We start from the raw sequence: 24,090 nt of genomic DNA, 5'->3' as shown, positions 1-24,090 counted from the left end.
GTGCTTCTGAGTCCAGACGTACCGGACACCAGTCGTGCTTCTGAGTCCAGTCATAGCGGACACCAGTTGTGCTTCTGAGTCCAGTCATAGCGGCGGACACCAGTCGTGCTCCTGAGTCCAGTCATAGCGGCGGACACCAGTCGTGCTTCTGAGTCCAGTCATTGCGGCGGACACCATTCGTGCTCCTGAGTCCAGTCATAGCGGCGGACACCAGTCGTGCTTCTGAGTCCATTCATAGAGGCGGACACCAGTCGTGTTTCTGAGTCCAGTCATAGCGGACACCCGTCGTACTTCTGAGTCCAGTCATAGCGGACATCAGTAGTGCTTCTGAGTTCGGTCATAGCGGCGGACACCAATCGTGCTTCTGAGTCCAGTCATAGCGGACATCAGTAGTGCTTCTGAGTCTAGTCATAGCGGACACCAGTCGTGCTTCTGAGTCCAGACGTACCGGACACCAGTCGTGCTTCTGAGTCCAGTCATAGCGGACACCAGTTGTGCTTCTGAGTCCAGTCATAGCGGCGGACACCAGTCGTGCTCCTGAGTCTAGTCATAGCGGCGGACACCAGTCGTGCTTCTGAGTCCAGTCATAGCGGCGGACACCATTCGTGCTCCTGAGTCCAGTCAGCGGCGGACACCAGTCGTGCTCCTGAGTCCAGTCAAAGCGGCGGACACCAGTCGTGCTTCTGAGTCCAGTCATAGCGGCGGACACCAGTCGTGCTTCTAAGTCCAGTCATAGCGGACACCCGTCGTGCTTCTGAGTCCAGTCATAGCGGACATCAGTAGTGCTTCTGAGTTCGGTCATAGCGGCGGACACCAATCGTGCTTCTGAGTCCAGTCATAGCGGACATCAGTAGTGCTTCTGAGTCCAGTCATAGCGGACACCAGTCGTGCTTCTGAGCTCGGTCATAGCGGACATCAGTCGTGCTTCTGAGTTCGGTCATAGCGGACATCAGTCGTGCATCTGAGATCATTCATTCAGTTGAAACCAGTTGTGACCAGGCCTTTAGCTCATGCCGTTGACACCAGTCATTCAAATGAGACCAGTAATTTAGTTGACACCAGTCATTCAGTTAACATTAGTAATTCAGTAGAGACCAGTCACCCGAGTGAGATCAGTAATTCAGTAGAGACCAGTCACCCGAGTGAGATCAGTAATTCAGTAGAGACCAGTCACCCGGGTGAGAGCTGTAATTCAGTAGAGAGACCAGTCACTTAGCTTTCTTTGTTGAAGCCAGTCATTCAGTCAACACTAGTCATTTAATTGTCATCAGACATTCAGTAGAAACCAGGCCTATAGCTTATGACGCTGATACCAGACCGTTTGCTACTAAGCATGCCGTCGAGACCAGATCTTCAGTTTACGGTCGTTTAGAATAATCTTTCTGTTTACGATCATTGATTACAATTCTAAAGTTTACAAACGTAAAGAACAGGCCACAAAGACCATAAACCATAGGACAGGTCATAACAACCGTTAATTTAGGACAGGTCACAACAACCGTTAACTATAGGACAGGTCACAACAACAGTAAACTATAGGACAGGTCACAACAACCGTAAACTATAGGACAGGTCTCAACAACCGTTAACTATAGGACAGGTCACAACAACCGTAAACTATAGGACAGGTCACAACAACCATAAACAATAGGACAGGTCACAACAACCGTTAACTTAGGACATGTCACAACAACCGTTAACCATAGGACAGGTCACAACAACCGTTAACTATAGGACAGGTCACAACAACCGTAAACTATAGGACAGGTCACAACAACCGTTAACTATAGGACAGGTCACAACAACCGTAAACTATAGGACAGGTCACAACAACCGTTAACTATAGGACAGGTCACAACAACCGTAAACTATAGGACAGGTCACAACAACCATAAACTATAGGACAGGTCACAACAACCGTTAACTATAGGACAGGTCACAACAACCGTTAACTATAGGACAGGTCACAACAACCGTAAACTATAGGACAGGTCACAACAACCGTTAACTATAGGACAGGTCACTACGACCGTAAATTATAGGATAGGTCACAACAACCGTTAACTATAGGACAGGTCACAACAGCTTAACTATAGGACAAGTCACAACAACCGTTAACTATAGGACAGGTCACAACAACCGTAAACTATAGGACAGGTCACAACAACCATAAACAATAGGACAGGTCACAACAACCGTTAACTTAGGACATGTCACAACAACCGTTAACCATAGGACAGGTCACAACAACCGTTAACTGTAGGACAGGTCACAACAACCGTAAACTATAGGACAGGTCACAACAACCGTTAACTATAGGACAGGTCACAACAACCGTAAACTATAGGACAGGTCACAACAACCGTTAACTATAGGACAGGTCACAACAACCGTAAACTATAGGACAGGTCACAACAACCATAAACTATAGGACAGGTCACAACAACCGTTAACTATAGGACAGGTCACAACAACCGTTAACTATAGGACAGGTCACAACAACCGTAAACTATAGGACAGGTCACAACAACCGTTAACTATAGGACAGGTCACTACGACCGTAAATTATAGGATAGGTCACAACAACCGTTAACTATAGGACAGGTCACAACAGCTTAACAATAGGACAAGTCACAACAACCGTTAACTATAGGACAGGTCATAACGACCGTAAACTAAACTATAGGACAGGTCACAACAACCGTTAACTATAGGACAGGTCATAACGACCGTTAACTATAGGACAGGTCATAACAGCTTAAACTATAGGACAGGTCATAACGACCGTAAACTATAGGACAGGTCACAACAACCGTAAACTATAAACTAGTCCTCTAGTTTCGGCTGTGAACAGTCCTTTTCGTTTACGCTGTAAACTGTCCTTTAGTTGACGCTATGAACAGACATTAAGTTTACGCTGTAAACAGTCCCTAAGTTGACGCTGTGAACAGTCCTCTAGTTGACGATGTGAACAGTCCTTTATTTGACACTGTAAACAGTCTTTTAGTTGACACTGTGAACAGTCCTTTAGTTGACACTGTGAACAGTCCTTTAGTTGACACTGTAAACAGTCCTTTAGTTGACGCTGTGAACAGACCTTTAGTTGACGCTGTGAACAGTCCTTTACTTTACGCTGTGAACAGTCCTTTACTTTACGCTGTGAGCAGTCCTTTAGTTGACGCTGTGAACAGACCTTTAGTTTACGCCGTGAACAGCCCTTACGTGACATTGTAAACAGTCCTTTAGTTGACGCTATGAACAGTCCTTTAGTTAACGCTGTAAACAGTCCTTTAGATTACGCTGTGAAGTCCTTTAGTTGACGCTGTGAACAGTCCTTTAGTTGACGCTGTGAACAGTCCTTTACTTTACGCTGTGAACAGTCCTTTACTTTACGCTGTGAACAGACCTTTAGTTTACGCTGTGAACAGTCCTTTAGTTGACGCTGTGAACAGACCTTTAGTTGACGCTGTGAACAGTCCTTTACTTTACGCTGTGAACAGTCCTTTACTTTACGCTGTGAGCAGTCCTTTAGTTGACGCTGTGAACAGACCTTTAGTTTACGCCGTGAACAGCCCTTACGTGACATTGTAAACAGTCCTTTAGTTGACGCTATGAACAGTCCTTTAATTAACGCTGTAAACAGTCCTTTAGATTACGCTGTGAAGTCCTTTAGTTGACGCTGTGAACAGTCCTTTACTTTACGCTGTGAACAGTCCTTTACTTTACGCTGTGAACAGTCCTTTACTTTACGCTGTGAACAGTCCTTTAGTTGACGCTGTGAACAGACCTTTAGTTTACGCTGTGAACAGTCCTTTAGTTGACGCAGTGAACAGACCTTTATTTGACGCTGTGAAGTCCTTTAGTTGACGCTGTGAACAGTCCTTTACTTTACGCTGTGAACAGTCCTTTAGTTGACGCTGTGAAGTCCTTTAGTTTACGCTCTGACCCGTCTCTACATATCATGATTTCCCCCCACACGGACATAAGTGTTACGTTCCTTCTGGGCAATGGCCTCTTTTCCCTTTATTGAGATAATTTCCATCTTTCTCCCTGTTTTTGTTGCCTATTCTGGTACTCTCTAGACTCCTTATTCAGCAACAAAATACTGATATATGCCTGCATTGATTATCGCTCGCACTTCTGGAAATATATATCAAACCTTCAACTATTGCACTCTCACAAAATGACAATGACCATACCACGCAGTTTGTGTCAAATCCATTTTATTTAGAGAGCACAGCTCTATTCAATCTTCCACCATGGGTGCTGTGGACGATGCAGCCAGACATGCAATTCCATCGATTTTGGTTGCAATCTTTAACACCGGATATTAGTGAACAAACCGTCGCATGACACTTGACGTCCAGTTTTTATTTACAATTTTTCATCTGTCATCGTTTTAAAATAAAACAAGATTTCATTGGAATAAATGCACTGTTGGCTAGAGTTCAGAGGTTAGAGGTCAAGACGACTGAGATGTAGGGTCACGCTATTGAATCTGACAGGGCTATCGATATGTATTGTCTACACGAAACGGTATGTTTCATCAAAACACACACTTCTTCAGGAGAGACAAATGATCCTTTGTTTCTAGAAGAAACCATTGTTGTTTTAAAAATGTGGTTTTGAAGAGTACGCTCGTTTATATGGCTAGTCTTTCAGCGAAGCAGCAAGACAAGCTCTGTTGGAAAAAAAGTTGGAAAAAAAAAACACTTGGCCATGAACGATCGAATCAAATTGCTTCTGTGAGGTCAAACTTCTCCGCTCTGGCTATCATTTTCGTAAACCTAATCCAAAGATAGCATCCACTTAACCTGGATAACCATTCTCCACGAGCATGCGTACATCAGAACGGTGGTATTGTTGGGAAATGCCTCGGACAGCTTTATAAACATTTGAATGTTCTATTGGTAAAGTGTAATATGTAATATGGTTCAGCTAAATACAGTACATGCAAAAGACCACGGCCAAGAGAGGGCCTACCTATTGTCAATGATTTGTGTTTTGATCAATAGTTATCACGTTTGACGAGTATGATGAATACTTTGATATGATTTTGATATTAGTAATTTATCAGAAATGGGTTTTTTTCGTATGGGTTGTTTTAGGTACAGAAAAGTTTTAACAGTCCATCTTATAATCATACAGATCATAATTTAAAATTTTAACAAACTACAACAATGAATGAGGGCCGCCACTGGTGGCTTCGATGACAACAACACAATCAATTAAATACTTCCAAAAGCTTTCTTTTAGAGAAGTGTACTCATTGCAACTAGTTTATATATCATTCATATATAATAACATATATATAACATTGATACACCATGAAGGTGGCGACAAGACGCCATACTCTTGTACAAACCTAGACATCAGGTGTAGTAGTGAGGCTAATATACAGACATTGGTATTGTACAAACCTAGACATCAGGTGTAGTAGTGAGGTTAATATAGATACAGACATTGGTATTGTACAAACCTAGACACCAGGTGTAGTAGTGAGGCTAATATACAGACATTGGTATTGTACAAACCTAGACATCAGGTGTAATAGTGAGGCTAAGATAGATACAGACAATGGTATTGTACAAACCTAGACATCAGGTGTAGTATTGAGGCTAAGATAAATACAGACATTGGTATTGTACAAACCTAGACATCAGGTGTAGTAGTGAGGCTAATATACAGACATTGGTATTGTACAAACCTAGACATCAGGCGTAGTAGTGAGGATAAGGTACAGACATTGGTATTGTACAAACCTAGACATCAGGTGTAGTAGTGAGGCTAAGATAGATACAGACAATGGTATTGTACAAACCTAGACATCAGGTGTAGTAGTGAGGCTAAGATAGATACAGACATTGGCATTGTACAAACCTAGACATCAGGCGTAGTAGTGAGGATAAGGTACAGACATTGGTATTGTACAAACCTAGACATCAGGTATAGTAGTGAGGCTAATATAGATACAGACATTGGTATTGTACAAACCTAGACATCAGGTGTAGTATTGAGGCTAAGATAGATACAGACATTGGTATTGTACAAACCTAGACATCAGGTGTAGTGAGGCTAAGATAGATACAGACATTGGCATTGTACAAACCTAGACATCATGTGTAGTAGTGAGGATAATATACAGACATTGGTATTGTACAAACCTAGACATCAGGCGTAGTAGTGAGGATAAGGTACAGACATTGGTATTGTACAAACCTAGACATCAGGTGTAGTAGTGAGGATAAGGTACAGACATTGGTATTGTACAAACCTAGACATCAGGTGTAGTAGTGAGGATAAGATACAGACATTGGTATTGTACAAACCTAGACACCAGGTGTAGTGAGGCTAATATACAGACATTGGTATTGTACAAACCTAGACATCAGGCGTAGTAGTGAGGATAAGGTACAGACATTGGTATTGTACAAACCTAGACATCAGGTGTAGTAGTGAGGATAAGGTACAGACATTGGTATTGTACAAACCTAGACATCAGGTGTAGTAGTGAGGATAAGGTACAGACATTGGTATTGTACAAACCTAGACATCAGGTGTAGTAGTGAGGCTAAGATAGATACAGACATTGGTATTGTACAAACCTAGACATCAGGTGTAGTGAGGCTAAGATAGATACAGACATTGGCATTGTACAAACCTAGACATCAGGTGTAGTGAGGCTAAGATAGATACAGACATTGGTATTGTACAAACCTAGACATCAGGTGTAGTAGTGAGGATAAGATACAGACATTGGTATTGTACAAACCTAGACATCAGGTGTAGTAGTGAGGATAAGGTACAGACATTGGTATTGTACAAACCTAGACATCAGGTGTAGTAGTGAGGATAAGGTACAGACATTGGTATTGTACAAACCTAGACATCAGGTGTAGTAGTGAGGATAAGATACAGACATTGGTATTGTACAAACCTAGACATCAGGTGTAGTAGTGAGGATAAGGTACAGACATTGGTATTGTACAAACCTAGACATCAGGTGTAGAAGTGAGGCTAAGATACAGATATTGGTATTGTACAAACCTAGACATCAGGTGTAGTAGTGAGGATAAGGTACAGACATTGGTATTGTACAAACCTAGACATCAGGTGTAGAAGTGAGGCTAACATACAGATATTGGTATTGTACAAACCTAGACATCAGATGTAGTAGTGAGGCTAAGATACAGACATTGACATTGGTGTAAAAAAAGATGAAACTACCAGCACAGACAAGAATAAAGCATTCTCGAAATACGCGGAGACAAGAAGATATTTCATGGCCAGGTCACAATCACAACCTACAGAATCAATTTCCGGTTATTTGTCAAACGAAATGTATTTTATGTCTGTAGATTAAGTATAGTTTTAAACATATTTACCTTTAACAAGATGATAAAATGTATACAGTAGTATGTTGTTTAAAGGTAAGAATCATATCACTTTCGATCAGGAATTCTGTCTTGGTCCAGGAGTACCACTCTGATTTCTTTCTGTATTATTTCAAAAATATATCTGAAATTCGAGTTCTGTCAGAACATGTTCGTAGTATTGTACTGATTTCACAGAGAATTAAATACAACTTGAAATTTAAATTTATTTACTCTCGCGTTGTGTGGTAATCTCGGCTCTTCTCGAATCCACGAGATTATGATAGCCGTTTATAGTTTTCATGCTGGATACAAATCAGATCAAAGGGTGACACGCGATAAGGGGTTAGGCAATATGATACTAGATACAGATTCAACGAGGGACCATGCCATCTGGTATTTTGTGGACATAAGTCAGAAATTATATGATTGTGTTATCATAGCATCAAGAAAAATAGATTGAACATTCGGTGAGTCGTACCATCAGCCATGAAATGATGTCAAGGTCGAAACGGATCTCGCCATCTCGGCGCTGGCTGACACAAATGGCTAATATCAAAATCACGGTTTATATGAAATGTCTATTCTCTGTGTTAAATTACGAACCGGATTCCATCCAAAATCTTTATCAAATTATATATAAATTCATTTAAATTATATCAGGAAAATCGCCTCCCGTAGGACCAGCAAAAGCTAAAAAGAATACCATTGATTTGAGAAACAGGACGACGTGAAAATAGGTTTGCTTTATTATGCATAAGTACGATTAGGTAGATGTTCAGATACTATTGGGCGGAGTAGGAGCTGCAGTAACAAGTGGCCTTTTTTATGTTGAAGCCGCTTCACTTAAACAGTCGACCACCCGCCGCCATTGATTAGTTGAGATCTATCTTTATATCCTGATAATAAGGCCACGTGAACACTCTGTCCAGAGACGAGAGAGCCATCCAAGGATAGAAAATATTAAAAAATATTGTACTAGTTATCAGTGCATCCGTACATCATCACTGTCTGGTCGTCACATACTCAATGAACGTATATTATCGCTTGTATTACAAATATTTATAGCAAGTTGTAATTTGATTTCGACAATTTAAAAAGAAAATATTGAAAACAATCTGGTTAGAGATACTTTTGGAGTAGACGTCGATGTTTCCTTGTCTTTTATACGAGAATGCTGCAATTTTGCAGAGAAAACGTCTCCTCTAAACTTCCAGTAACATGTCAACGTATTTATCTGTCTATTTAATTACCTATTTATTTTTCTAGAATTACTAGTATGGACTTATATTTGTATATATCTTTCTTTTCTTGTACTTGATGTATCTCTGTAATATGTACTTCTTTTAACTTTTCATAATTGGAAGAGTAAAGATATGAATTGATAAAAGAAAATATTTTAAACAACCTATTGTTATTTCAAGACATTTTCTTCTGATTGGTTATGTCAGTGGAATAGAAGTTCTTATTTATAACACAATGACTACACAGTCACCTTCATCAGACAAATGACCAGTGTGGAGCGTACTAGCAGTGACGCACGTAATGTACGAGATTGTACGGAATCGACCAACTTTTTCGCCTTTAGTATAATCCTATGTACTGTAAGACAGAAAGCAATGTGACGAGGTACAAGATGGTAACTATGTACTGTAGTCGATTCGGCTACAATTTGTTTAGCTCGTTATCAAAGATGGAAGAGAGTCTGTGGCACACCTTGTCCATGTTATCATCTTTGTATTTTTTCTACCACCTTTTTACCATCTCGTCACAATTTTTTTCCTACTGTGGTGTACATGGATGAGATTCGAAAAAGGTTGGTAGGTTTCTTACCATCCCGTACATTGACGATGCCACGACAACAAAATAGTTCCAAAAGCAAATGAAAAAATGATGTTTTTATTTACTATTTTTACAAATACACATACGTGCATTATGTAACATTGCTTCCAGGTAGGACATATAAACCACGGTTGTTTGAAATTTAAGCACGAAAGAAAAAACAAACTCGCATTTACAACCAGTTTCAGTAAAGACGAGACCCTATACCCTTCCACAAGCCTAATCACAATGCTTAAATATTGATAATTAAAGTGTGGTTAGTAAGCTTCATCTAGATACTATGTATCACAAGTGTGAAAAATAAAGATTTATATCGTTTCCTTACCAACAGTTATGACCGTCGTAAACAAATCTTAAGTAACGTTGTGGTTATATTACAACAGTAAAGAAATATTATCGGATACATATCATAGGCTTTCTGATCTCCCAGAGTTACTGCCCTTCGATTCACTGTGTCAGTACGATAGCATAGCGGTAAGCTTTACAGCCAATGGGGGCCAAGGCTGTGTCACCGGCAAGAAGTGATTTTTTAATGTTATTGGAACATGTTACAATACAGCAGTAGTAAAATTTCGACTATAAACTATGTGATAGGGTGAAACAAAGGGAAGTTACTCTGGGAGATCAGAATGCCGGATGTGTAACCATCCCTTTGGGGTTATTTTGGGGACTGAAAGGATTGTGCAAAATTTACACAAATTGAAATCACCTTTCAATGTAATATATTTACTGATAGATACATCATCGCTAAATAATAGGTTCACCTGCAACATATTATATACCCTGTATATATCTTCTCTGCTTCGGATTTTCTAATTTACAGTTTTGATTTCCATTTAAGTCTGTTTTGAGTCAGACAAATGGCTTGGATTTATTTTAGTAAATATCATTACAAAGAAGTAAACAGATTGTTAGCATGCTGCAATAAATGTCTCTTGCTTATAATTCTCTGTATGGTATTTTCTTATTTCAATTTTCAATGGTAAATTGGATTTTTGAAGCTTTTTTTTATACATTATGGAACCGTAAGTTTTTTGTCAGCATGACAGTAGAACCTAAGAAAGGGTGAACAGCCTCCTTTGTATTTACCAGCAATAGTCATTATAGCAAATTCCAACATGATCTTAAAATAACCAGTAGAAAAAATACTGTGGCTGAGATAGTCATATTCTTTGTTTTTTATTTATCAAAAGTAGAAAAAGTGTAAACGTTAATTGATTTGAGGATGTAAAATGGGAACTGAATGTAAGTTATTTTTGTGATTATGTGCTAATAGTACGAAAGTCATCATACATGTAGCGTTATTTATCCGCAGGAACAAATGGATCGATCGAATAAAGTTTATCGATCTCATTACATGAAAGTTTACAGAGTGAAATGTTACGTATTGTCAAGTTTTAAAGTTTCAAAGTAATATAATTATCAAAATATTATTAATTTATCATCATTATTTTATGATAAATTAATAAACTGATACATATACATACCACACCTTGTAAGAGGAAATTAGATATAGGTTTATCATTTGTTATGTAACTTGACTTATCTAGATACATGTAAACTTTAACTCGCATGATTTGATATGAGAATGGACGGTAACACCCGCTGTTGTAGCCGATGCCTACAAATAGTATGTCGAGTTAAAATTCTAGGTGATCAATAAAAAAATATGTCGGTTGTCGTTAAGTGATCAAGGAGGAGTAACTCTTCATACAAATTTCAGAAATTCTTCAGTTCAAATGATTTTGTTGCGTGACGATAATGTAAGTGGACCGAACAATCGTTACTGAATCATTGATGTAACCATCACCTTCCCCTAAAATACTGGTTGTCTCCCTTTAACCGCACAACATATCGTGTTTGTAAATTTGCTGTATTTATCTGTTGATATTTAAGACGTGTCCATACGTACTGATAATTCCCTAGTTATTGATTAAAATAAAACGGTGTGGTCACCTGTCCGGAACAAAGTGACCAGTGAGATATAGGCACGGTGGTAGACCTACATGTATGTGCCAGAGACACACTACCCTTGTCCGTTTTATATCTTAGTTTACCGATGGCAATGTTAACACTCAAAACACCAAGCCTGTTTATACTGCTATGGAATATACAGCTAGTAATGACACTTACAGGGTAAGTCTTTACAACTTCACGTAAAATTATTCTACGTTATTAAAATCTTTGTTTTGAAGCAATGAAGTTTCCTTGATTCAGGGCGATATGATTGTCTCAATGAATTTACTCAAAATGTCATGTCATATTACCCATGTGTGATAATATACGTTATTTTGACGTCACTTTAGATAATAGAATGACGTCAAACATTCACGAATTACATTGTGACGTAACAATGTATATTATAGATATCACGGACACGATTCACGTTTGATGTAGAAATTCCCCTTGTCTCCCACAAATGCTTAAAAAATAGATCATGTGATTAAAAATATCTTAAATTGTTTCAATTTCATATATAATTCATGAAACTCGTCACAAATTTTTCATTTTAGTCTCGCTAGAAATAAAAATTCTTTGACTCGTTTCAGAAACTTACATACCAATGAAAACTTGTATATGTAAAATCCTTTATCCTATATATTTATTACACGCAGATCAATCCTGATAACTACACTGTTATCAGTGTAATAACAATAATTACATACTTTTTGTTATCACACACATGTTATCATGATTCCCTAACGGATTTGTGATTGCCTTAATGTCCGAAGTTCATTGTTTCCATTATATATATAGGGGTATAACGGAAAATATCGCCAATTAAGACTTTCTTTTTGTCTAATAATGCCTGGATAGGGCACGAGTCAAATATATGAATTCATATCTAGAATTTGATTTTAGCGAGATATGAAATGTATAATTAGTATTCTATCATTGAGTATATACATGTGTATTTTCACAGACACGTGTGTACACGTGAAAGGGCAGACAGTGTCATACAATCATTCAACCAAGCCTTTATCTGTCAGGAAAGATACACCACGAGTTGTGGCACTTTAGATTGGCGTCGCTGCACTCGTTACCGGATACAAACGTGCTATACTCCGCAGCAAAAATATAGCACACGCTACCGCCAGGTGGAGCAGTGTTGCCCTGGATGGCGGGAAGATGAAACGGGTTCATGTTCCATTCGTAAGAAGTATTTTCTCTGAGTTTTTAAACAAATGTCTTACTGTATGGTAGTAATTAAGTCAGCATCATTATATATGAATGTGTTGTAATAACTGTTCAATGTTTCACACTATACTTACATATTTTGAATTATAAAAACGAATTGTTAAAATAGTAGTTCTTACAACAGTTTGTGGAAGATTAGAGCGTGACGTTTCGATGACTAAACGGTCACCTTCATCAGACAATTGACCAGTGTGGAGCGTAGTCATCCCTTTGATTTAAACATATTTTATTAATATTAATATACACAATAGGATTGTGCTCACGTTTCCAACTTCTGATTCCGATGGTAAAAGTTTACACTGTTCACTGTACAAAACACTCTACTATTTCTAATTTCCGTCCCATCTTGTGACATAGTTTGATTCTCCGTTTGCTTCGTTGCCTTCTAAAACATTAATTTATCTTATTCCATCCTTACTGCAAACGATTCGATAAACACATAAATTCACATTTAAGGATATGTTATTCCACAATACATTGATCAAAGGAGAGATATAGAAAAATTGAAATCTATTTGAGTCGAGAATGTACATCTGGGTGTTTTGGCATATCATAACATTATTTTCTACGGATAAATCACTGCTTCCATGTAGTAATAGTTGCAGGTCTAGAGGTATGAAATTATTTAGATTGCTGTACAGTTCACTGTTCTACATAATTATTACAGGGGAAGAAGATTGATATGCATTCTTAATAGGATTTCCATATAGAGAGTGACGATAATGAATCAGATGAGATTGGAAGAGATGATTATTTAAAGTGCTACATTTATTTCTTAATCTGCCTCTAAAATATTAGACTTTTTATATCCAACAAAGTAATAGTTAATGTTCTATTTGAGATCGATATTTAAATATTCAATATGAAATACTTTGCCTGGTCTCCTGATCTAGTTGCTTCAAAGTTCCAAAGGGAAAAACGACTTTTTGGTGAAGTCTTAAGTCGGAAATTTTGTAAAGAGTAACTGTAAGCGTCACGTAGGTTATGATGGAAGTTTTCAGTTACTAAGGGGGGCAACAGAGTAGATAAGTAACTGGGTGTTAGTTCATTTGTAATTTTATAGAATAGTTGCATTTTTCGCCAAGATCGACGATTTGCAAGTGGTTCTAATCCACTTTCAGAATATAACGATCGTATGCTAGCATAAGAAGATAATCCAGTAAGTATTCTTGCAATTTCTAAATGATTTTGCCAATTGGTCTGCATCTCCAAGAGAACACCCGCCACAAACATCGTAACAGTATTCAAATAATAGTTTGACTTTTTAAAATATATTTATACATTTTACATATGGTATCAATATGACTGGACAATTTGCAGTTTGCACCTAAAGTAACTCCTTGTGTTTATGATTATCAACAAATTCAACATCTACATTATTAAATCTTAAATTTATTACATGTTCACGTTTATTATTTGAAATTAGTAAGGCTTCCGTTTTCAGAGTATTGAATTTCATTAGCCATGTTTCCGACCAATTTTGAAAGTTTCCTAAGTCGTTAATTATTTTAGTTTCAATTTCCGGAGACAATCGACCGGAACATAGTAAAGAAGTATCACCAGTAAATAATTTGGAAAGACTTTCAGGGTATCAGCTATGTTGTTTACATATAGAACTAAAAGTAGTGGACCCAATACTGACCCTTGCGAACGCCAGCACTAGCAATTCTGTTGTATAGCCCTGTTAGAAACCATTCAGAGGATTTATCGTGGTCATGGCATTGCAGTAGCCATGAAACCTCACAAGACACTCCAATATATCCTAGTCCACCCTGAGGATAAACACCCAAAGAAAACGTCGCAGAATGCGTGCACAAAATCGGATGCAAGAACTTCGACTCATCGTACATCGGAGTAACAGGCAGAAGATTCGGGGCCGACTTAATGAACATTAGAAAGACGTGGAATCCCACGTAGGCAAGAACGTTCAGATCAGAGCGACAACATTAGTAGGTCAAGATCAATAAGTCGGCACTTACAGATCACTCCACACAGCAAAATCATATCACTGACTGGGAAAATTCCAAAATTGTCAGCAAGTAAACAACCTTTCAGACGGTTGGTCAAGGGATCCATCTGGATACGCTGCAGTGGGCCAATACTAAACAGGGTCGAGGGAGCACAGACTCTCGCACATCTATGACCAAGTGTTAAACAAAGCGTAGCCGAATTGACTACAGTACATTGTTACTATCTGGTGTAGAGTTTGGTCTATGATTTATTTACCATCTCGTCACGCTATTGTCGACCTTAGCATACATAGGATTAAAGTGCAACCGAAAAAGTTGATCGATTCTTTACGTTATCGTACTCTACATATGTCAGTGTTCATACGCTCCACACTGGTCATTTGTTTGATGAAGGTAATCGTGTAGTCATCGAAACATCACACTCTAATCTTCTTTTTGTTGTGTTATAAGAACTTCTATTTAACTGACATCACCAACTCGAAGAAAAAGTTCAGAAAAAAATAATTGTTGTTTTCTTTTATTGGTACGACTTCAGCGGTCTGTAGTTACCAGTGTTTAAATGGAGGGACCTGCACGAACGTTGGAGGGGTACCCAGATGTATCTGTAAGGAGGGCTACAGCGGCGAAATGTGTCAGACAGGTAATGTACACGTGTCCACCAATCCTAAGACCATGTTATGTCTGGCGAACTAATTTTGAGCTCAACACGTACTTTATGAAATCCATTTCAAGTTACACACCAATAACATCGACGATATTACAAACATGGTCGTCATAACCATGTACTCTTCCAACACGTTATTAAATTAGCTCCTGTGTACAATACAAGTTGTGTGAGAGTGTCTTTTTAATATCCTGTTGTAGCAATATGTACGAATATTTGTTTTGTATATGCACTGTATGCACATTTTAATCGTTGCATGGAAAGGTAACAGAAAGAACTTCGCATAAGATGTATATATTGTGCCACTAAGTAAAGGGAAATGGTTTAATTAAAATTCCCTTGCATTGTCAAACTTTATGAGATTCCAATTAAATCTCACAAATCTGTGAAATGATGTAAAATCTTTTGTGTAAGGGACTTTTGCCAGCTAAGTATGATGTGTGTTATCAACATTTTATTGTCACTAATTACAGCCAGGAGTCCATGGCGGGCCTGGTATACTATATTGCTATGTGGGTTTGGCGTCGCCGTCATCATAGTTGTGGCTTTTCTTGTCTACTGCTGCAAACGAAATGGATACATGTAAGTTGATGTCAATATTAACATGGATCTGTGCCACAACAACTATACGCTTAATAGAACTCATTTCTTAAGCTTTTAGTGGATAGGACAGGGAAATCTTTACTCGAGGAGGCGATGTCTGACAGTCGCACACGAGGCTCTGCCAATAACTAGACACTCGGAGACTAAAACTCCTCTTGTCTACCCTTCAGATAAGAATTGATCCCGTCTCTGCTTAATATTGTCCATGTAACCAGAGAGATACAATCGAATTCTGATTTTGTTATATGGTGGATGTGTGACCGTAACATTTGAATTACTACATAGACTATCAATATGTTATGCCGTTGTCGAAATGCATTCAAATGCTAAATAGATTGCAAAGCCAGATGAGCAATGTTTTAATTATTCTAGATGCTTTGTGGCATTTGATTAGTCAATGGAAATAACTTGTGGTTGTACGATATATTGTATAGTAACTGTACAGCTTGATTAATTCACGAAGATGTAACACGACTTTTGAAAGGTTAATCACATTTCGCCTTACTTTGAATGTTATTCACATTATGTATACAGAGCAAAAATAGCCAAGATTTCAGAAACTCTGTACAAATGTCCGTCTTACAAACTCCGCTACAAGATATCACTAAAACATTTTGAAATTTACTAATTCCGTAATCGTGACATTATACAACATGGTGATCTTCTTTATATTCTCTCAAGCATACAGTCAAACTCCTCACCCCAGAGGGCGGGCTACAGAAGACTAATACAGACAGGAAAACTTGACCCTGGTTGCCATGACAACTCCACCACTCCGTCCTCCTGGACACCGATGAAGTCGTTTACATCTCCTGTTAATCCATCCGCACCCCCTGACACCTGTTGATGGACCTTCCTACGCCTCTTACTGAATGACGTCCCGATACCACCTCTTGATTAACATCCGGACACCTCATATTGATCGACCTCCGAGCACCTTCAGCTGATTGACCGGAAGGCACATCATGTTGATCGACCTCCGAGCACCTCCAGCTGATTGACCGGAAGGCACATCATGTTGATCGACCTCCGAGCACCTCCAGCTGATTGACCGGAAGGCACATCATGTTAATCGACCTCCGAGCACCTCCAGCTGATTGACCGGAAGGCACATCATGTTAATCGCCAGCCCGACATATCCTGTTGTTCAACCACCTTACACCTGTTGATCGACCTCCGAGTACATCCTGTTGATTAACCTCCCGACATATGTTGATCAACCTCCCGACACCTTCTGTTGATCGACCTCCGAATACATCCTGTTGATTGACTTCCCGACACCTGTTGATCAACCTCCGGACACCTTCTGTTGATCCACCTCCGAGTACATCCTGTTGATCAACCTCCCGACACCTTCTGTTGATCGACCTCCGAATACATCCTGTTGATTGACTTCCCGACACCTGTTGATCAACCTCCCGACGCCTTCTGTTGATCGACCTCCGAATACATCCTGTAGATTGACTTCCCGACACCTGTTGATCAACCTCTCGACACCTTCTGTTGATCGACCTCCGAGTACATCCTGTTGATTGACTTCCCGATATATGTTGATTAACCTCCCGACACCTTCTGTTGATCGACCTCCGAGTACATCCTGTTGATTGACTTCCCGACATATGTTGATTAACCTCCCGACACCTTCTGTTGATCGTCCTCCGAGTACATCCTGTTGATTGACTTCCCGACATATGTTGATTAACCTCCCGACACCTTCTGTTGATCGACCTCCGAGTACATCCTGTTGATCAACCTCCCGACATATGTAGATCAACCTCCCGACACCTTCTGTTGATCAACCTCCGAGTACATCCGGTTGATCAACCTCCCGACATATGTTGATCAACCTCCCGACACCTTCTGTTGATCGACCTCCGAGAACATCCTGTTGATTGACCTCCCGACGCCTTCTGTTGATTAACCTCCGAGTACATCCTGTTGATTGACCTCCGACATGTCCTGTTGATCAACATCCTTAACCTGTTGGTTAACCTCTATACACCTTCTGTTGATCGACCTCCGAGTATCGACCTCCGAGTACATCCTGTTGATTGACTTCCCGATATATGTTGATTAACCTCCAGACACCTTCTGTTGATCGACCTCCGAGTACATCCTGTTGACTAACCTCCCGACACCTTCTGTTGATCGACTTTCGGACATCTCTTGTTTGGTGTATCTCACGACTCCTGTTAGTAAACAATTCGACAATATGATCCACATTACATCAAAATAAACGTTAACTTTACGTCAAAAATACCTATCGATGTGCTTCTCACCTAAAATATCGAGTTATTTGTCCTAAAAAGCTGGTTTACTATACAAAAAACTAGTAATACTTATCACGCCTAGTAAGATCATTATTTTTAGAAGTAAATATTTCTTTGTAGAAATGCACATCATTGTTTATCTATATTTTATCATAGACATACGTATTTTGTGAAGTTATATAGAAAATGAAAGTACAACTTAAAGCGACCTTCCTTCGTTCAACTTTAGATATAAGCTATGATAATTATATAACACGAATCACTGATTGTGCCTTTGTTATGAACTGAAACATGATTTTAAATGTTAAACAGACTTTTGTATAATGACAAATTAAACAACTATTTAATGTATTTGTATATTCTTCTTTAATTCTTTCAAAACCAACGTGTATTACAAAACTGAACATGCCTATCTTTATGGTTGGAAACACGTATTTTAATCATGGCTACATTCACGTCGTCGGTTTTACTTTACTGTTTACTTTTATTGATACGAATATACTTACAAAAGTATTCTCGGATAAACGTACCTGTACGTGTTTTACACAGAAAACCGGCATCATTTTTATGAGTTTTTGCACAAGTCTATGTTTTTGTTGTTATCTGGAACAAGACATTTTATCAGATGTGTATTTAAATAGAAACCGTATTGCTTGCTTCAAGCTATTACAAAACAAAAAACGCAGAGCATAGTTGTGGATGATCAACGCTTGTAGTGATATCCTATTCTTCATTAGTGGCGATAGAATTCATTTTATCGTCATTGTAATTATGATGATACAGATCGTGCGTTTTGTTTTGTTTTGTTTTGTTTTTTTATCAAAATGTTATCCAAATGTAATTTAATTTCTAGTGTACTGCATTTTATGCAACTTTCCAGCACAGAATTCCTAATTGTGTCATTTACTGTATACTAAGCGCGATAACTCTTTCGTACCAAATGTATTGCCCAAATCAATCGACATTTCCCCACAAAAAAAACTGAAGATTTGTCTTTGTTGTGTACGAGAATACTATGCTCACACGAACAACACTGTAAACCTGGTCACTCTTGTCATTTAACGTTAATGGAAGATGGCTGCTTTAAGTAATGTCAGAAATGCAATCTTGATATGGATGTAACCAGCATATATCTTAATGTGTACAGCACAGCATCACTGTAACCGAGCTAAAAGCCTGATTTGTATGCAATACCGTTAATGCTAGAAGTTTTGACCGATCTTACTATTGGCTATGTAACAAAAACGGCCGACAATCGGACAGATGCCAGTTGTTGACGTGGAAACCGAATACTTGAAACTTACGGTAGTACATGATACAGCTACTAGTCTCGTTAGACTAGAAACTCAATTATCAATAAAACAAACCAAAAACAAAAATGTCCCTTGTTATCCTTATCGACGTGAACAGTTTAAGTTAGCCTTGGTCTAGTTTTGTGCTCTGTTCTATCATATGTAAAGAACACACCCATCAGTGTATGTCTGCCATTATCACTCACAGAAAATTGCATTATCTGTACCCTCGCCTGACACGAGTGAGACCAGGGTTAAATTCCACGCAGGGAGGATCTACATATCATGTATCAGAAAATATCTATGTTTACAACAGAGAAAAAAAATACTCTCTCATATGCTAAACCCATGTAAAGGTCACGGTGTGATGAAATGGACATTTCTTAAAACGTATCCTTGATACATTTGCCTGTCCATCAATAGATACGTATAGATAAGTTGTAGCATCGATAAACCTAAAATAGAATTTTGTAGAACTAGTCAATTTGACCTTTTCGACCTCACTCTTTAGGAATGGAATAAATTCAAAATATTCCTTCTATTATTAGATTTTGGTCAATCGTATTCTGTCTGAAAGATAGCTATTAGAATCAGAGAGAATTTTACCAGATATCGTCACTTCTCTAAGAAGTACTATATGATTATAACATTTAAGAAAGTAAGAGGGACCTTAAAACAATATGATTACACAGATCTGATAAATATGACATGGTATTCCAGAAGGGTAAAAGTCACCGGTTCAAACTAATCAAGTTAATATTGATATCATGTTCTCAAAATGAGAGCTGGGGTTGTAATAACGGGACCATTATGTTTAATATGGACTTGTATTTTGCAATACAAAATAAAATGTCAAATTAGACCATGATGGTGAACACAAACTTTCTCATTATCTTCTTAAACCCGCCCCTCGCGAAACCCCGTCAACAGTTCACGTATCATGTATATATTGGGCGAACTGTGAGATGTAGATCTTAAAAGGACATTGTGAAATCCTTATGGATATCACGAAGTTAGGTCGTATAATTTCTATGAAGAGAAGATTGGAATATATGAAGTAAATTTAAGTACACAGATTGGCATTGACAACTCATAAAATATGATTAAAAGACAACGCACCGACAAAAATACATACTACTGAAATCAAAGAAATTGTTGTAGTTCGTAACTAGGGAACCTCGTATGGAAATATTACTCATATTACTCAAGTTTGACGGATTTGTTACTCGTTTCAATATCCATATATACATAATGCACTTATATTCGTTAATATCTCTAGGCCTTGATAGGGACGTCTGGGGCACGCTAAGGAAAGTGGTAAGTGTCCTTATCTGCCACGCGGGAGACAAAGAAGTGTTTTTTAGTATAGGGTTATCTATATTGATTTTCTATTTCTTTCTGTCCATTTTAATTCGCATGGCTGTTGACACAAACCGAGAAGAAAATACGAAATATCGATTCGTTCTTACAGTAGATTACTAAGGCCATACATGTATATTAAACGAGGAAGTTTCTTGCAGCAAGGTTTACGAGGTGATCGATGTGGGCGATCAGAGCACCTTCCATTGATAATCATAATGATTGTATACATTTGACTGTAAGTTAGGGACCATCTCAGTATGAAAATGTATCTTTCGTTTTGTGAAAATAAATCTCCTTAAGTGTTTCCTTCAGTGATTGTACCGTGTGTCGTCAGTTGTAACATGCTGGCAAAGCTCTTGATTTGATTTCAGTTGGAAAACCTGTGTTCAAATCCAATGTATAATTCTATACAAATATATTTAAATCAAAAAGATAAAGAAGATGGTTTACTTTACTTCTTTTCTCTATTCATTTTATTTATATCTAGTTATCTTCAAATGATAATGTCATTATATACTTATGGACTTCTATTTTGGGGAAAATAATTTGGAAGTCAAGTTACTTAAAAATAATCCTCCCCGGCGGGGAATTGAACCCCGGTCTCCCGCGTGACAGGCGGGGATACTTACCACTATACTACCGAGGATTACATATACGGTTTCTTCTGTTAGTTTTCAGATGAGCTGGTATGATACTAGTTTCTTTCAGCTCTATTAAGATGTTAAGAAGGTGGTAGTGGTAGTATTCCACCAGATATATCTTTGTAAAGTGTTAATATTGTCTGTCCTAGAATTTTATTGGTAAAGTTATAATAACTGGCACTATTTATCCCGATAAAGTGTTAATATTGACTGTCCTAGAAATTTATCAATAAAGTTATAATAACTGGCAACATTTATCCCGATAAAGTGTTAATATTGACTGTCCTAGAATTTTGTTAAAAAATGTATAATGACTGGCAAAATTTATCTCGCTATTGTGTTCATATTAACTGCAGTGTCCTAGATTTATATTCATAAAAGAATAATGACTGGCAATATTTATCCCAATAAAGTGTATGGTAAATTGAACCGTACACCGATGAGTACTCGCCGACTAAGAGAGTCTACTGAAATATTTTAATACGTATTTTGTTTTAAGGTTGAGATCTTAAAATAGAATGCTGATATGATTATAATTCGAATTGGGAAAAAAAATCTCCCCGGCGGGGAATTGAACCCCGGTCTCCCGCGTGACAGGCGGGGATACTTACCACTATACTACCGAGGAGTATACAGATGCTGCATGCCTTTATTGATAAGACATCATCAAGTATGTATTTACCACAAAACTCACCATCGACATGTTTGAATTTTCTTCAGGACGTTTAATAACTTATTAATTATTGCGGTTTTACATAGGCAAACATTTGAATCATCGTTCACATATCTTGAGATCAAGAGAGTATATATTCAGTTAAGGTAGTTATGGTATAGTAGAAAGCGGAGCAGTGTTATTCTTTTTAAAGTACGTGACATAAATATAAGCATTCTTTAGTTGAAAATAAGGTGAAAAGATACAATTTAGATAAAGCTGTATTATTGGTTTGATTTACTAGTATGTAATATTTGTTCTCGGTTTTCGGATATCGGAGATATGACTAAGTTGATAGCACAGAAGAAGATGGACTAATTATTCGTTATCATTACTTCTGTTACCACCATAGTTATAGACAATGATTGCGAGTACCAGCTTTTAACTTTGGTTTAGTAATAGATACATATCATTAATGGGTTTTGGTATACAAATGAATATGTTTACATCAAGATCAATTATGTGGCATATCTCCATTAAATACGAAGCGCTAAAAACAATTACAGGTACAAGTATTCATTTGAGGAAAAATGTCATTTAGAAATAAAAATAATCCTCCCCGGCGGGGAATTGAACCCCGGTCTCCCGCGTGACAGGCGGGGATACTTACCACTATACTACCGAGGATTACATCTGCGGTTCTTCCGTTAGCTTTCACATAAGCTGGTATGATATATATATTTGGGTAGATCTATATGAGAAGAAATGAAGTTGACAATATTCGTAATAACTTGGTTCGTACAACGTATAGTTATATCTTATGACCGCAAATAAAATCTATAGCAACACCACTTTATTTTCATATCAAGATCATATAGTAGAAATGCGCGCAAGCGTTTATAAAATAGAATATTTCCATTCCGTATGTAATTAGAATAACATGAATGAGCTAATTAGATACATGTGCTGTTTTGAACCTCGCTATCGCTGTTATAATACGGTACGATAATATCAGATGTATGTTATGTATATCAGATCAATCTACTTCATTACTCCCGAGTTATATCGCCATCCAGTTTTCTGATTTTTTTTTAAGCAAAAATTAATATTGGTACCATATTCAGTTTACAAATGTGGCACAGGCGGCCAAAATTCTAAACGACGAGTATTATATCTGTGTAGGAATCAACGGTTGATTCTGTTTTGGTGAAGTGCCGGCTTAAGAGATAAGACGATAAGTAATCAATGGATTAATTCCTTGTATTGTTAACTTCACCCGTGTTAAGTAAGCATCTTTGTGAGATGTCAGTATGGTATGTTATGCTATCAGGGAGTATGTCCATGAAAAAATAATGTCATACACCTTAATGAGAAAAAGGCAGACTTCAACAGAACCGACTGACATATGTCAAACACGTCCTACGTCATATCGCATTTTCTAACGATATCACTATGACGACCATAAAACTTTACATACCTTTCATCAACCTGCATCTCTCGAAACTCGAAAAGGTTCATTTCAGTTACAGACATATATTGCATGACAATCGTGATATCGGAACAAGCCCTTGAAAACCGAATCACCTGCGACATTTGAACACTGTAGGTTTTGAATGCATGCTTGTTGGTATCCATCGATTGAAAATTCACAATAGAGAAATTAAAACACTTTTGTGTTAAGCTTTTCTTGTTGGTTGTGTTGTACGTAAATATCGAGATAAAAGGTTAATGTAGAGTATGTCGTGTCCCGTTCTAGTGGGGATATACTATAGATCTCTGTCAGTAAATCTTTTGTTATTCAAACACAAGACGTCATCAATGTCTGACCGTGAAATTAAACAACTTTGGATGGTTTTGTGGCCTGTTGTCTATAAGTTCAGCCTCGTATGAAAACAAAAGCAAGTCAGTCAACAAAAAGAACACAGTTTGTTCCCATAGCTATACCAATAGTCTGTTGGGAGATGTATCCGCCAAACTCGACGAAGATGTTGTCGACCAGAAATTCAATCATTTTTATGATGACGTCCTCCGTATATTTCTCCTTTGGTTTGGGCGTATATTCACGGAATGCGCTTCTATATTGTTCACATTCGTATACTTAAGGGAAGTTCTCAAGGGAACAAATGTGTTTATTCAATTTCGTAACACCGCTTGCAAAGTATTTGATTTTAAACAGATAAATAAAAGATATGTTGAAATCAAAACGATAAGAAAAGTGATAGA

The 24,090-nt window shown here is 37.9% G+C and overlaps 3 non-coding genes across 3 annotated transcripts; all 3 read right to left on the bottom strand.

The window, feature by feature from the left end:
• Window positions 1-21,148: 21,148 nt before the first annotated feature.
• On the bottom strand, window positions 21,149-21,220 carry Trnad-guc (transfer RNA aspartic acid (anticodon GUC)). Its single transcript has one exon. It is a non-coding gene; the product is annotated as a tRNA-Asp (tRNA).
• A 551-nt stretch (window positions 21,221-21,771) lies between these two features.
• Trnad-guc (transfer RNA aspartic acid (anticodon GUC)) lies at window positions 21,772-21,843 on the bottom strand. Its single transcript has one exon. It is a non-coding gene; the product is annotated as a tRNA-Asp (tRNA).
• Window positions 21,844-22,482: 639 nt separating this feature from the next.
• On the bottom strand, window positions 22,483-22,554 carry Trnad-guc (transfer RNA aspartic acid (anticodon GUC)). The gene has a single exon. It is a non-coding gene; the product is annotated as a tRNA-Asp (tRNA).
• Window positions 22,555-24,090: the final 1,536 nt, after the last annotated feature.

Source organism: Ylistrum balloti, unplaced genomic scaffold (assembly GCF_031769215.1).
Source record: "Ylistrum balloti isolate Yb309-2 unplaced genomic scaffold, AGI_CSIRO_Ybal_v1 Utg370274, whole genome shotgun sequence".
NCBI lineage: Eukaryota > Metazoa > Mollusca > Bivalvia > Pectinida > Pectinidae > Ylistrum > Ylistrum balloti.
This window is presented reverse-complemented; position numbering and strand designations above follow the sequence as displayed.